The following is an 11,247-nucleotide window of genomic DNA, read 5'->3' on the forward strand; positions in this document are numbered from 1 at the left end:
CCAGATTTCATTCTGCCTCCAGAAAACAGAAGGAAGAGGAGGTGTTCAGAGTCTCAGAGAGAATGCCCTGCACTGGCAAAAAAGGAAGGGCAAGAAGAATGGCTGGCTTAGAGGGAAACACCACCCAGCAAAATTCTTTCATCAGCCAAGCTCCTCACCCATCCCTGCTGATTTTCTTCTGTGCATTTGCTTTTCCCATGGGATCAGATACTGATGGCAAGACTTAAATGAAGATTTGCTCTTCCCTCCCTGCTGAGTTCACCCACGCTCTCAATTCCCAAATTGTTCAATATGAGCACAGGGGAATGAGATAATATAGTATGGTGCTTATACTGTAGGTGTTTAGTGCTTTTTAAGGGTGCAAAGTACTTCACAAGTATTATCTTGATTACCCTGCACATGCCCGATCCCATCTGATCTTGGAAGCTAAGCAGGGTCAGGCCTGGTTAGTACTTGGATGGGAGACCGCCTGGGAATACTGGGTGCTGTAGGCTTATACCATAATCTTTCGAGACTGAAGGTTGCCAACCAGTCTGTGAAGGAAGTAGGGTTAGTCCTGTATTGCAGCTGAGACTGAGAGGGAGTGGCTTCCTCCAGAAGCTACTTGAGTGAGGCATGGCAAAGGTGCCATTGAATCCTGGGCAGTCCAGATAAACAGCTGGCAGCTCAATCCTTTCTGGGGTTTACGCAGCTGGATCTTCTGATCCATGAGTGTAAGTCCAAGAATGACAGCCAAAAGGTTGCTCTGTCCTGTGGACCATGGCCACGAGCACAAACAGCACTGTGTGTGCAGGCAACAGTGGCCAGCTGAACCTCCTCCATCCTGCGCGGCCAAATTAGTCAGTGGCAGGTGGAATGAGGGAGGACTGTGGGCAGTTTGGGGCAGCGCAGGATGGGAGGGAGAGAATCTCAGTGGCAATGGCACATGTCAAGATTCTATCCCCCTTTCCCATCCTGGCTCCACCCCCCCCCCAGAAGTCTCCTCAGATTTATGCCTGCAAAAGAGCTGGCATATATCCAAGGAGACCCATTGGAGGCCAGGAGGCCTGTGGAGAGGTAAGTAAAATTGATTGTACTGAACTCTCTTGGGCTGTCTAATCGTCCCTCCTCCATAGCTTGCAGCACACACACCAAGTCCAAGGAGACAAAGGAGGTATGCCGGCTGTTATTGGAGCAGATAAGCATATCGAGCAAGTTGTCTGCATCTGGTGCTACCCCCTTCTGCCTCTATCTTGTCTCCCCATCACTCCCCCTGACTTACTTGAGTCAGCAGGAGCTCCTATCCCCACTGTCATCTACTGGGCCACCACGGCCTCTCTGGTGGCAGGTTGGAAGTGCATGGCTCTGCACAATGCTGGCAGGCTGTTTACGACAGCTTTAAAGCATGTCCCATCACCGGAACACTGGTGGCATCTGTGGGGGATAGGATTGGGCCATTAGTCATTAAGCCATACCAGCTCCCATTCTGGGCAGAAGCAGTAGTGCCACATGGAGACTGTTGCCTAACGTTCTTCTGGAGCTAGAACAGAGAACAAATCTATTTTGTCCAGTGGGCTCACTAACCTTGGACTGCAACACAGAGTTGCCCCTGAACCCACCCACAAAAGCAAACCTGAAACTTGTACAACTGAACCTCAAACCTGTCTCCCCCCCCCCCCCCCGGGAAATCTCTTTCCACAGCCTTGTGATTAATGCAGGCATATTTACCTTCTTGTACCTTGTCAGGTTTCTCCTTCTCTTCATAAGGAAAAATGATATGTGTAATAATATAGACACCACCAGGTTAGGTGTCACTGGATAACCTCTAATAAGTTTAAGGAACCATTATTTCAAGCACTATTCAAATTGTCTCAAGATTAAATTCCAGACAGAACATTAAAATGCATAATCCTCCACCTGCATAATGCCTTTGAAAACTGTTCTCCCTGCTTATGAACCTGCTTCTGTTTAGGAAAGATTTTAAAAAGTGCCCGTTTTTAATTCTCCAGACAGGCGCTGCTGAATAAATGCACATCGCCCACCAAAAGAAATGTTGTTTGGGGTTGTTGTTTTGTTTTTTTAAAAAAAGAAGCTTGTGTAAAAGTTAATAACGGCATGCTGATACACTTGACATTAATCAGTGTTTATTTAAAAGCAGCCAACATGATTGAAAATGTTAAAAGTGTCAAGAGGTAAATTATAAGGAATAGACATATTGAAAAATGAAATGATATAAGCCAGAATGTAATAATGCAAATCCAATGCAGACGCACACACCTCGGGCTGCCTGATTAATATTTCCTGTGGAAGGCTTTCATGTTTTGAAATATAATCAGATTTGCATGATTCTGCAAGTTGACTTTTTGATATAAGAAAATAATAAACAAATACATAATTCTAAGAGTATCTCCTTACCAGGAGTACAATTATAATCATACTAATAAAGCCAGCCATGACAATACTGCGACACGGCTTGGCTTTATCTATGTTCATGTCAGAGCAAGTAATTATGCTAATGGCCAAGAAACTGAGCCACAGTACATGTCTTCTCAGAAGATGATCTTAATATATGCAGCATTATCAGAAAGTCCCAGGCAGTATATGAGAATACAGTTTGAGTTTCACTGGCAAAATTCAATTGATAGTATAATGCAGAGTTTCCCAAATGCCCTAGACTGTGACTGAATACCAATGTGCATTTACCAAGTAGCAGCAGGCAGACTCATCATAGTGGACAGCAGTGGTTCCCAATCCGGGGGGGGGGGGGGCGGTTTATGACCCCAGAGGCATGGTGTTTGGAAAATCCTTTTCACTTAAGGAAGGTAGTGACCGGTGGAGACATGTAGTTTTTCCTCACCGCTGATAAGAACATAAGAACATAAGAACAGCCCCACTGGATCAGGCCATAGGCCCATCTAGTCCAGCTTCCTGTATCTCACAGCAGCCCACCAAATGCCCAGGGAGCACACCAGATAACAAGAGACCTCATCCTGGTGCCCTCCCCTACATCTGGCATTCTGACTTAACCCATTCCTAAAATCAGGAGGTTGCGCATACTCATCATAGCTTGTACCCCATAATGGATTTTTCCTCCAGAAACTCGTCCAATCCCCTTTTAAAGGCATCTAGGCTAGACGCCAGCACCACATCCTGTGGCAAGGAGTTCCACAGACCGACCACACGCTGAGTAAAGAAATATTTTCTTTTGTCTGTCCTAACCCGCCCAACACTCAATTTTAGTGGATGTCCCCTGGTTCTGGTATTATGTGAGAGTGTAAAGAGCATCTCCCTATCCACTCTGTCCATCCCCTGCATAATTTTGTATGTCTCAATCATGTCCCCCCTCAAGCGTCTCTTTTCTAGGCTGAAGAGGCCCAAACGCCGTAGCCTTTCCTCATAAGGAAGGTGCCCCAGCCCCGTAATAATCTTAGTCGCTCTCTTTTGCACCTTTTCCATTTCCACTATGTCTTTTTTGAGATGCGGCGACCAGAACTGGACACAATACTCCAGGTGTGGCCTTACCATCGATTTGTACAATGGCATTATAATACTAGCCATTTTGTTCTCAATACCCTTCCTAATGATCCCAAGCATAGAATTGGCCTTCTTCACTGCCGCCGCACATTGGGTCGACACTTTCATCGACCTGTCCACCACCACCCCAAGATCTCTCTCCTGATCTGTCACAGACAGCTCAGAACCCATCAGCCTATATCTAAAGTTTTGATTTTTTGCCCCAATGTGCATGACTTTACACTTACTGACATTGAAGCGCATCTGGCATTTTGCTGCCCATTCTGCCAGTCTGGAGAGATCCTTCTGGAGCTCCTCACAATCACTTCTGGTCTTCACCACTCGGAAAAGTTTGGTGTCGTCTGCAAACTTAGCCACTTCACTGCTCAACCCTGTCTCCAGGTCATTTATGAAGAGGTTGAAAAGCACCGGTCCCAGGACAGATCCTTGGGGCACACCGCTTTTCACCTCTCTCCATTGTGAAAATTGCCCATTGACACCCACTCTCTGCTTCCTGGCCTCCAACCAGTTCTCAATCCACGAGAGGAACTGTCCTCTAATTCCCTGACTGTGGAGTTTTTTCAGTAGCCTTTGGTGAGGGACCGTGTCAAACGCCTTCTGAAAGTCCAGATATATAATGTCCACGGGTTCTCCCACATCCACATGCCTGTTGACCTTTTCAAAGAATTCTATAAGGTTCGTGAGGCAAGACTTACCCTTACAGAAGCCATGCTGACTCTCCCTCAGCAAGGCCTGTTCGTCTATGTGTTTTGAGATCCTATCTTTGATGAGGCATTCCACCATCTTACCCGGTATGGATGTTAGGCTGACCGGCCTATAGTTTCCCGGGTCCCCCCTCTTTCCCTTTTTAAAAATAGGCGTGACATTTGCTATCCTCCAATCTTCTGGCACCATGGCTGTTTTGAGGGACAAGTTGCATACCTTAGTCAAGAGATCTGCAACTTCATTCTTCAATTCCTTAATAACCCTTGGGTGGATGCCATCAGGGCCCGGTGACTTATTGATCTTTAATTTATCAATGACGTCTGAAACATCTTCTCTTTTAACCTCTATCTGACTTAACTCCTCGGTCAGGAGGGGCCGTTCGGGCAGCGGTATCTGCCCGAGGTCTTCTGCCGTGAAGACAGATGCAAAGAACTCATTTAATTTCTCTGCCATCTCTAAATCTCCTTTTATCTCCCCTTTCCCTCCCTCACCATCCAGAGGGCCAACCGCTTCTCTGGCGGGTTTCCTGCTTCTAACATATTTGAAGAAGCTTTTATTGTTCCCCTTAACGTTGCTGGCCATGCGTTCCTCATAGTCTCGCTTGGTCTCCCATATCACCTACCCTGATGACTACAGGGAGGTAAGGAAGTGTTTTTTATGAGGCTTCTTACTTACCCAGGCTCTTCTAGATATTCAGCAGTGGTGGCAGAGAAGAGAACCTGGAAGCAACGAGCACCGTCACCTATGTGTCTTCTGTTGGGTCCCACCCCTATCTTAAAGGGACAGGAGGTTGGGAACCACTGCTCCATAGCTTTTACCTCGATAGCAAGGATGGGAACTCAAATCAGGTGAATTGAGTCCGAGTCGCGAAAATCAGAGTTTTTCGCTGACTCACGTACACGCGAGTCAGTTGCACCAATGACTTGGGAATTGACTTGAGTCTGAGGCCACTGACTCAGCACTCAGTCCCCGCACATGCCGACTCGAGTCTGCCTGGGTGTGCTTGCTTGCTTTCTTTGCTGCATGAAAGACCTTGTGGGACCATTATTCAGATCAGGTAAGCAGCAGGGAAGATCCAACCAGAAGGCAGGGAAGGGTTAATGTTTGTTTCTGTATCTGAGCAGGAGGGGGGAGGGGGGAGTGGGCCTTCTTGCCCATCTCTGAAGGAACTGATGATCATTGGATGAAGGAAGAGTGGTCTGATTTGTTTCTCTTGCCTTGGAATTGGCTGGAGAAGCCCAGGGAAAAAGAAAGTGGGGGTGGGGAGAGGTTTGTAGCAATCACATTTTCCAACCACCTGCCTGCTGTGAGCTCTGTTGTTACTTGGGAGGAGGTAGCCCCACTGAATGACCAGCGCCAATGGGGCTACTTCTGAGTAGAGCTGCCAAGGATTGGGTCATCCTGGTAAGCCTCACAGCTGCTTCACGTGACCCTCCTCCCTCTTGCCGCTTCTGTCCCTGCTCCCACACAGTCCATCCCACCCCCTCCCGCCTTGTTGAATGAATGAATGAATGAATGAATGAATGAATGAATGAACCTTTATTAGGCATAGATAGAGAAATCATAAAAGCAAACATAATTAGTCCTAACCCGTTTATCAAAAACGGAGTTAAGATACTAAATTACTAATAAAACATTTACAGTTCAACATAAAATATCAACATTTTTAACAAATTACATTAAGAAGGCTTGGAAATCACCAAAAGTAAAAATTTAGAAATTCCCTCTAGCACATCTGGTGAGCAGTCATTTAGGAGACACTTCAGTTTTGCCTCATCCGAAAGCCTATTCATTTTGCCGAAAAGTGAAGTCATGTAAGTGTGGCGGGATCTAGTGTGCCGAGGACAATAAAAAAGAATCTGTATGATTGATTCAACATTTCCCAAATTACAAGGGCAGAGGCGTTCTTTATATGGTATTTGCCTATATCTGCCTTCTGTAACCTTGGAAGGAAACACATTGAATCTTGCCAAAGAGAGGGGTTGATCAGAATACTCAGATAAGGAGCCATTTGCCCATACTTTAGCAGGATAGAGAAATTAAGAGGGGAGCAGATTCTAGAAGCAAGTTCAAAGAGGTTTTGTGCCTCAATGTCTAGCATTCTTTGCTTTAGCCTTTGATAAACTTCAGGGAATGGATAGAAACTTAAAAAATCCAGTGAAAAACCAATTGATTCGATTTTTGATTTAATTTGGCTATACCATTTAGAAGAACCAGACTCAGATAGCATTCTGGATAGGAGACTGCCTGGTTTCACGTTATAATGTAATTGGAGCCAATAGCGTATGGTTAAAAGCCATGCTCTTGATACTAAGAGCGATTGTCCGGTCTCCAAACATAATGCAGAGTATGGTACAGATTTAGGTAAACCCAGGATAGCCCTCAAAAATTTTGCTTGGATACTCTCAAGGGTGTGATTTATAGAACTAATCCAGATAGGGCACCCGTACAGGAGCTGTGCCGATACCTTGGCATTAAATACCTTGAGAGCAGCTGGTATATAACGATTGCCCTGACTAAAAAAGAATCGATTGGTGCTCTGCAAAGTGACACGGGCCAAGTTGGTAACCAATTTTTGATGAGTACCCCAGCAAAGATTGTAGTGGAAGTGAATTCCAAGGTATTTAAAGCTTTTGACCTGTTCCAGTTTCTCCCCTCCGAAAGACCAAGTACCTGGGCACCATGATTTTGAAAAGACCATAACTTTGGTTTTCTGAGAATTCAGTTCAAGTTTGTTACATTTCAGATAGTCAGAAGTTCTATTTAAAAGTCGCTTAAGTCCAATAGGTGTACAGGATGCTAGCACTGCATCATCTGCATAAAGCAATGCTGGAATATGCATTGAACCTAGTTTTGAAAAATGTCCATCTATCTGAAGCAAAAAGGGGGTAAAATCATGTAGAAAAGGATTAAAAAGAGTGGGTGCTAAAATGCACCCCTGTTTCACTCCCCTTTCGACCTGAATTTTGGGGGTCAATTTCCCCGAAGATGTAAATTTAATTTGGCAGGTGGTGCCTGTATAAAGTTTCTGAATAAGAGTTAGAAGTCTAGGGTCTATATTGAGTTTAACTAGTTTGTCCCATAGCAGCGATCTATTAATGGAGTCAAAGGCTCCTTTAAGATCCAGAAAAGCAACATATAATTTTTGATTTTTTAGCCTTGTGTACTTGTCAATCAGATGAGCTAAAACAGCACAGTGATCAATTGGTGAAGATCCTTTTCGAAATCCTATCTGATCCCACCCAGGAAGGCCCAGATCTTCCATCCAGGATAGCAGCTTGTTTAAAAGATGTTTTGCATAAAGTTTTCCCTCCACTGATAAAAGGCTTATAGGTCTAAAATTGGAGGGATCACGATGGTCGCCTTTTTTGTAAATAGGCACTATAGTAGCATTTGTCCATTCAGCTGGTATTATACCTGTTTGGTCCACCACTGTGAATAATGAGGATAGAATAGGGGCCCACCATTCAAGGTCCACTTTCAGGATCTCTGACAATACCAAATCTGGCCCAGGAGCTTTCCCTTGTTTACTTTGAGAAACTAGCTCTATAATTTCTTCAGTGGATACAGGAGGCCATGGGGTGATTGCTGAAGGATTTAAAGTAAAAGATGCTAAGCCACTTTCACCCTCTTGGCGATATAAGGTGGAGAAAAAGCTGCACCACTCTTGTGGGGAGATGACCATCTGAGAGCGAGGTGCAGTTTTCTGAGCAGAATTAGTGATTATACCCCAAAATTGCTTAGAATTTTTATGTTCTATGGCGGCTAGTAGTTTATACCACAAGCGGGAAGCATAATTATGTCGCTTTTCTTGGATCAGTTGTTTCAGCTGCTTCTTTAGAATAAAATATGTATCGGGAATTTGAATAGCCCCTGAATAGCGGTATTGCTGGTAAACGGATCTAATCTGATTTTTGAGATCCATACAATCCCTATCAAACCAAGGGGATATTGTTTGGGATCCCTCCCTGTACCACCTTTAGCAGAGGGTATACTAGTGTAGGAGACTAAAGTGGATGAAACCCTAGAGATTAATAACTCATATATTAACACACAGTCCATCCCTCCCCCTCCCGCCTTGTTTACAGATGGGATGGGGGCAACAGGGGAGTGGTTAAAGAGAACTCCAATACACACACACACACACACACACACACACACACACCAGCAGCAGCTCCATTTTTCCCCCATGAAATTGCTGCTTGCTTTTTAAAGGGAAAGACTCATGAGTCTTTGAGTTATGAAAACACTCCAGGCAACTCAGAAAGTACCCCATTGTGACTCGTTTTTGAGTTGCATCATGGGGGACAGAGACATGTGACTCAACTCTAGTCAAGCCGCGCCTTCCTTGCCCATCCCTGCTAGGTAGTCAGGAGGGCTGCCATAAATTGGAAATGAGGGGCAATGGGGGGGGGGGAATGGCAGTGTTGTCACATGGGCAGCAGGACCTAAGACACCCTGAAGCCAGAGGAGGCATGCTATGTCGTAAATGCTACATTACCGGATGATGTACCATACTCTGCTCCTCCCACTCTCCTATGTTCCAGCTCAACACTCCCCTCCCCTCCACATTCGCTGCTCTTCTCTGTCATCCACTTCTTTTTCCAATTCAGGGAGTAGGACAAGGAGCAATGCCATGGCAGAGAAATGGGGGGCCAAACTGCAGGGGGGTGATACCACTAGTGACCAAAATCGCTAAAATCGTGGTTTGTAGAAATAATACAAACATGTAATATACCATTCTGTGTGTAATTTACTGCAGAATGCAATGAAACAAACTGCATTGAAATATCTGTGTTCTATCAAAAGCTATAGCCAAATAACCAGAAAAGGAAGCACAACTGCCTTGTGTCACAAAAAGTGGATTTCCTTAACACAAAACTGACCAATGAGCCTGAGAGTTATGAGAGTAATGAGGTGTTTTTATGCTTCGGCACAGAAACAATAAGATGTTGTCCCGAGTCAGCTCCCTTTTCCATGTATCAAAGCTGATACTCCTATTCAGTTGTGTTTCATCAAGTTGACCACTGGTTTTTTGTTCGTTACTGATTGGCTTGGTAACCTGTACTATTCTATAGTAAAATAAATAAATAAATGGGGGTGACACCATGAGTTACTAGACTGGGTGACACCAACCCTAGTGATGCCACTGGTAGGAAGGTTGGGTGTTGTTGTTCACTGGCTTAGATTACTTTTAAAGTGGACTTTTAAAGTGGATTCTAAACGTTCATGGTTGACTATCAGTAGTTATTAACCATGATAGCTACATTGAACCTCCAGATGTAGGGGCAGTATTTCACTGAGTCAGGAACAGATCAGCTGTTTATGTGGGGGGGACGGGACACAAGTATTAACTCCAGAGTCCAGGTTAACCAGGCAGATAGACCTGGGCTCTCAGTTGTATTTCGTCCTCTGTGGCTGAGGTTTGCTGGGTGGGTAGACCTGGGCTCCCGCCCGGACTTGGAGCCCAGATCTACCTGCTGGGTAGACCTGAGCTCCCATTTTGACTGCCCTCTGGAGCCATCACTTCCAGGTGGTTAGTCCCAAGCTCCCAGTTAAACTTTGGCTTCTGTGGCTGAGGTTTGCTGGGTGGGTATACTTGGGCTACTGCCTGGACTTGAAACCCAGATTAATGAATTTAATTTTAATTAATTACTGATCTACTAAAAGATCAGTAGCTACCCAAATTAAAAAAAACATCAGAGGTAAGGTTAATGCAGATACATAATACAGCCGTCGCAGAGCATGTGGAAAAAACAAGACATAATGTAAAGTTTGACTCCACAGTTTTTTTGAGAAATTTGTCATATTATTTCCAGAGGATGCAACTAGAGGCAATTGAGATATTTAAGCATAAAGATAAAATGAATAAAAAGGAGGAGATCTTATTTCTGAATTGTATTTGGATGCCAATTTTAGAGTGCTCAGGATCGGTCTACTACCCAGAAGATGAAGTCTGACGTCATCAAAGAAATGGATAATTGTACCATCTTTCAACATGATTGGATGTTCAAATGGAAATGTTTAGCAATCTTGATAGTAAGAACTAACTTAAAGGAAATTGTCACTTTAACTATCTTTTACAATTACATTAGGATGAAGTCTCGAGTGAATTGTATGCCTCTAATTAAATCAATTGGGTTTGGGAAGACCTTTGCAGTTATATAGAGAACAGGAAGTTGACACTCCTTGTTATGGTGGGGTTTTGCCTTTGGATGCCTGATGATGTCTACAACAATTGTAGGACAAAATATTGTTTTTAATTCATCAAACAACATCAGTTGCTTTCAAATGTTATTGCTTATATACCCAGACATTTTAACTATGAGTCCTGTTGCCTCAAGCTATGGTAATCTGAGAACCTATATATTTAATTAATTTTGTTGTAAGGGGGGTGTTAAAAAATTATGGGACCCGAGTGTCAAATGATCTAGCTACGCCACTGGAACAATGGAAGCAATTAGGCAGACAGAGACACCCCCAAACACATCAACATGCTGCCTGAGGCAACCATTTCAGCTGGCCACATGGACGGGCCAGCCCTAAACTGCAGAACCAATTACCAAATTGTTCCCTTGACATGCCTTGATGCAAGATGAAAATCTAATCTACCAAAACTTTTTTCAGCTCTAATTCCTGTTATTTCTAGGCCTTGCTTTTAGCTTTCCTCATCCTCCACTGTATTTCACTATATCTTCATGGATTTTTCAATGTAAATGTATTCTTACACATAATACATCATTGTATGAAAGTTGCCAATGAAAGTTCATGCTATACTTAACTAATTCAAACACCATACGATCAGTGTATGACTGGGTCAATCTGGTTGTGTGTTTCCAATCTATGCAAGCATTTGTTCCTGCATGGATTGAATCATGTGTGCAGAGCAAACAGGTGGGCTTGTGTGTGAATCAGCATCTGCAAGAAAAAACTAATGACATTTTATTAACAAGAAATTGTGACTACTAAACAGTAAACAGTATGGATTTGATCACAGCTCATATAACCTTGTACACATTTAATCCACAC

General features: G+C 43.9%; 1 pseudogene; it reads left to right on the plus strand.

The window, feature by feature from the left end:
* The first annotated feature begins 375 nt into the window (after positions 1–375).
* Positions 376–494, plus strand: LOC136642591 (5S ribosomal RNA; annotated as a pseudogene).
* Positions 495–11,247: the final 10,753 nt, after the last annotated feature.

The sequence above is a fragment of the Tiliqua scincoides genome, chromosome 2 (assembly GCF_035046505.1).
Source record: "Tiliqua scincoides isolate rTilSci1 chromosome 2, rTilSci1.hap2, whole genome shotgun sequence".
Taxonomy (NCBI): Eukaryota; Metazoa; Chordata; class Lepidosauria; order Squamata; family Scincidae; genus Tiliqua; species Tiliqua scincoides.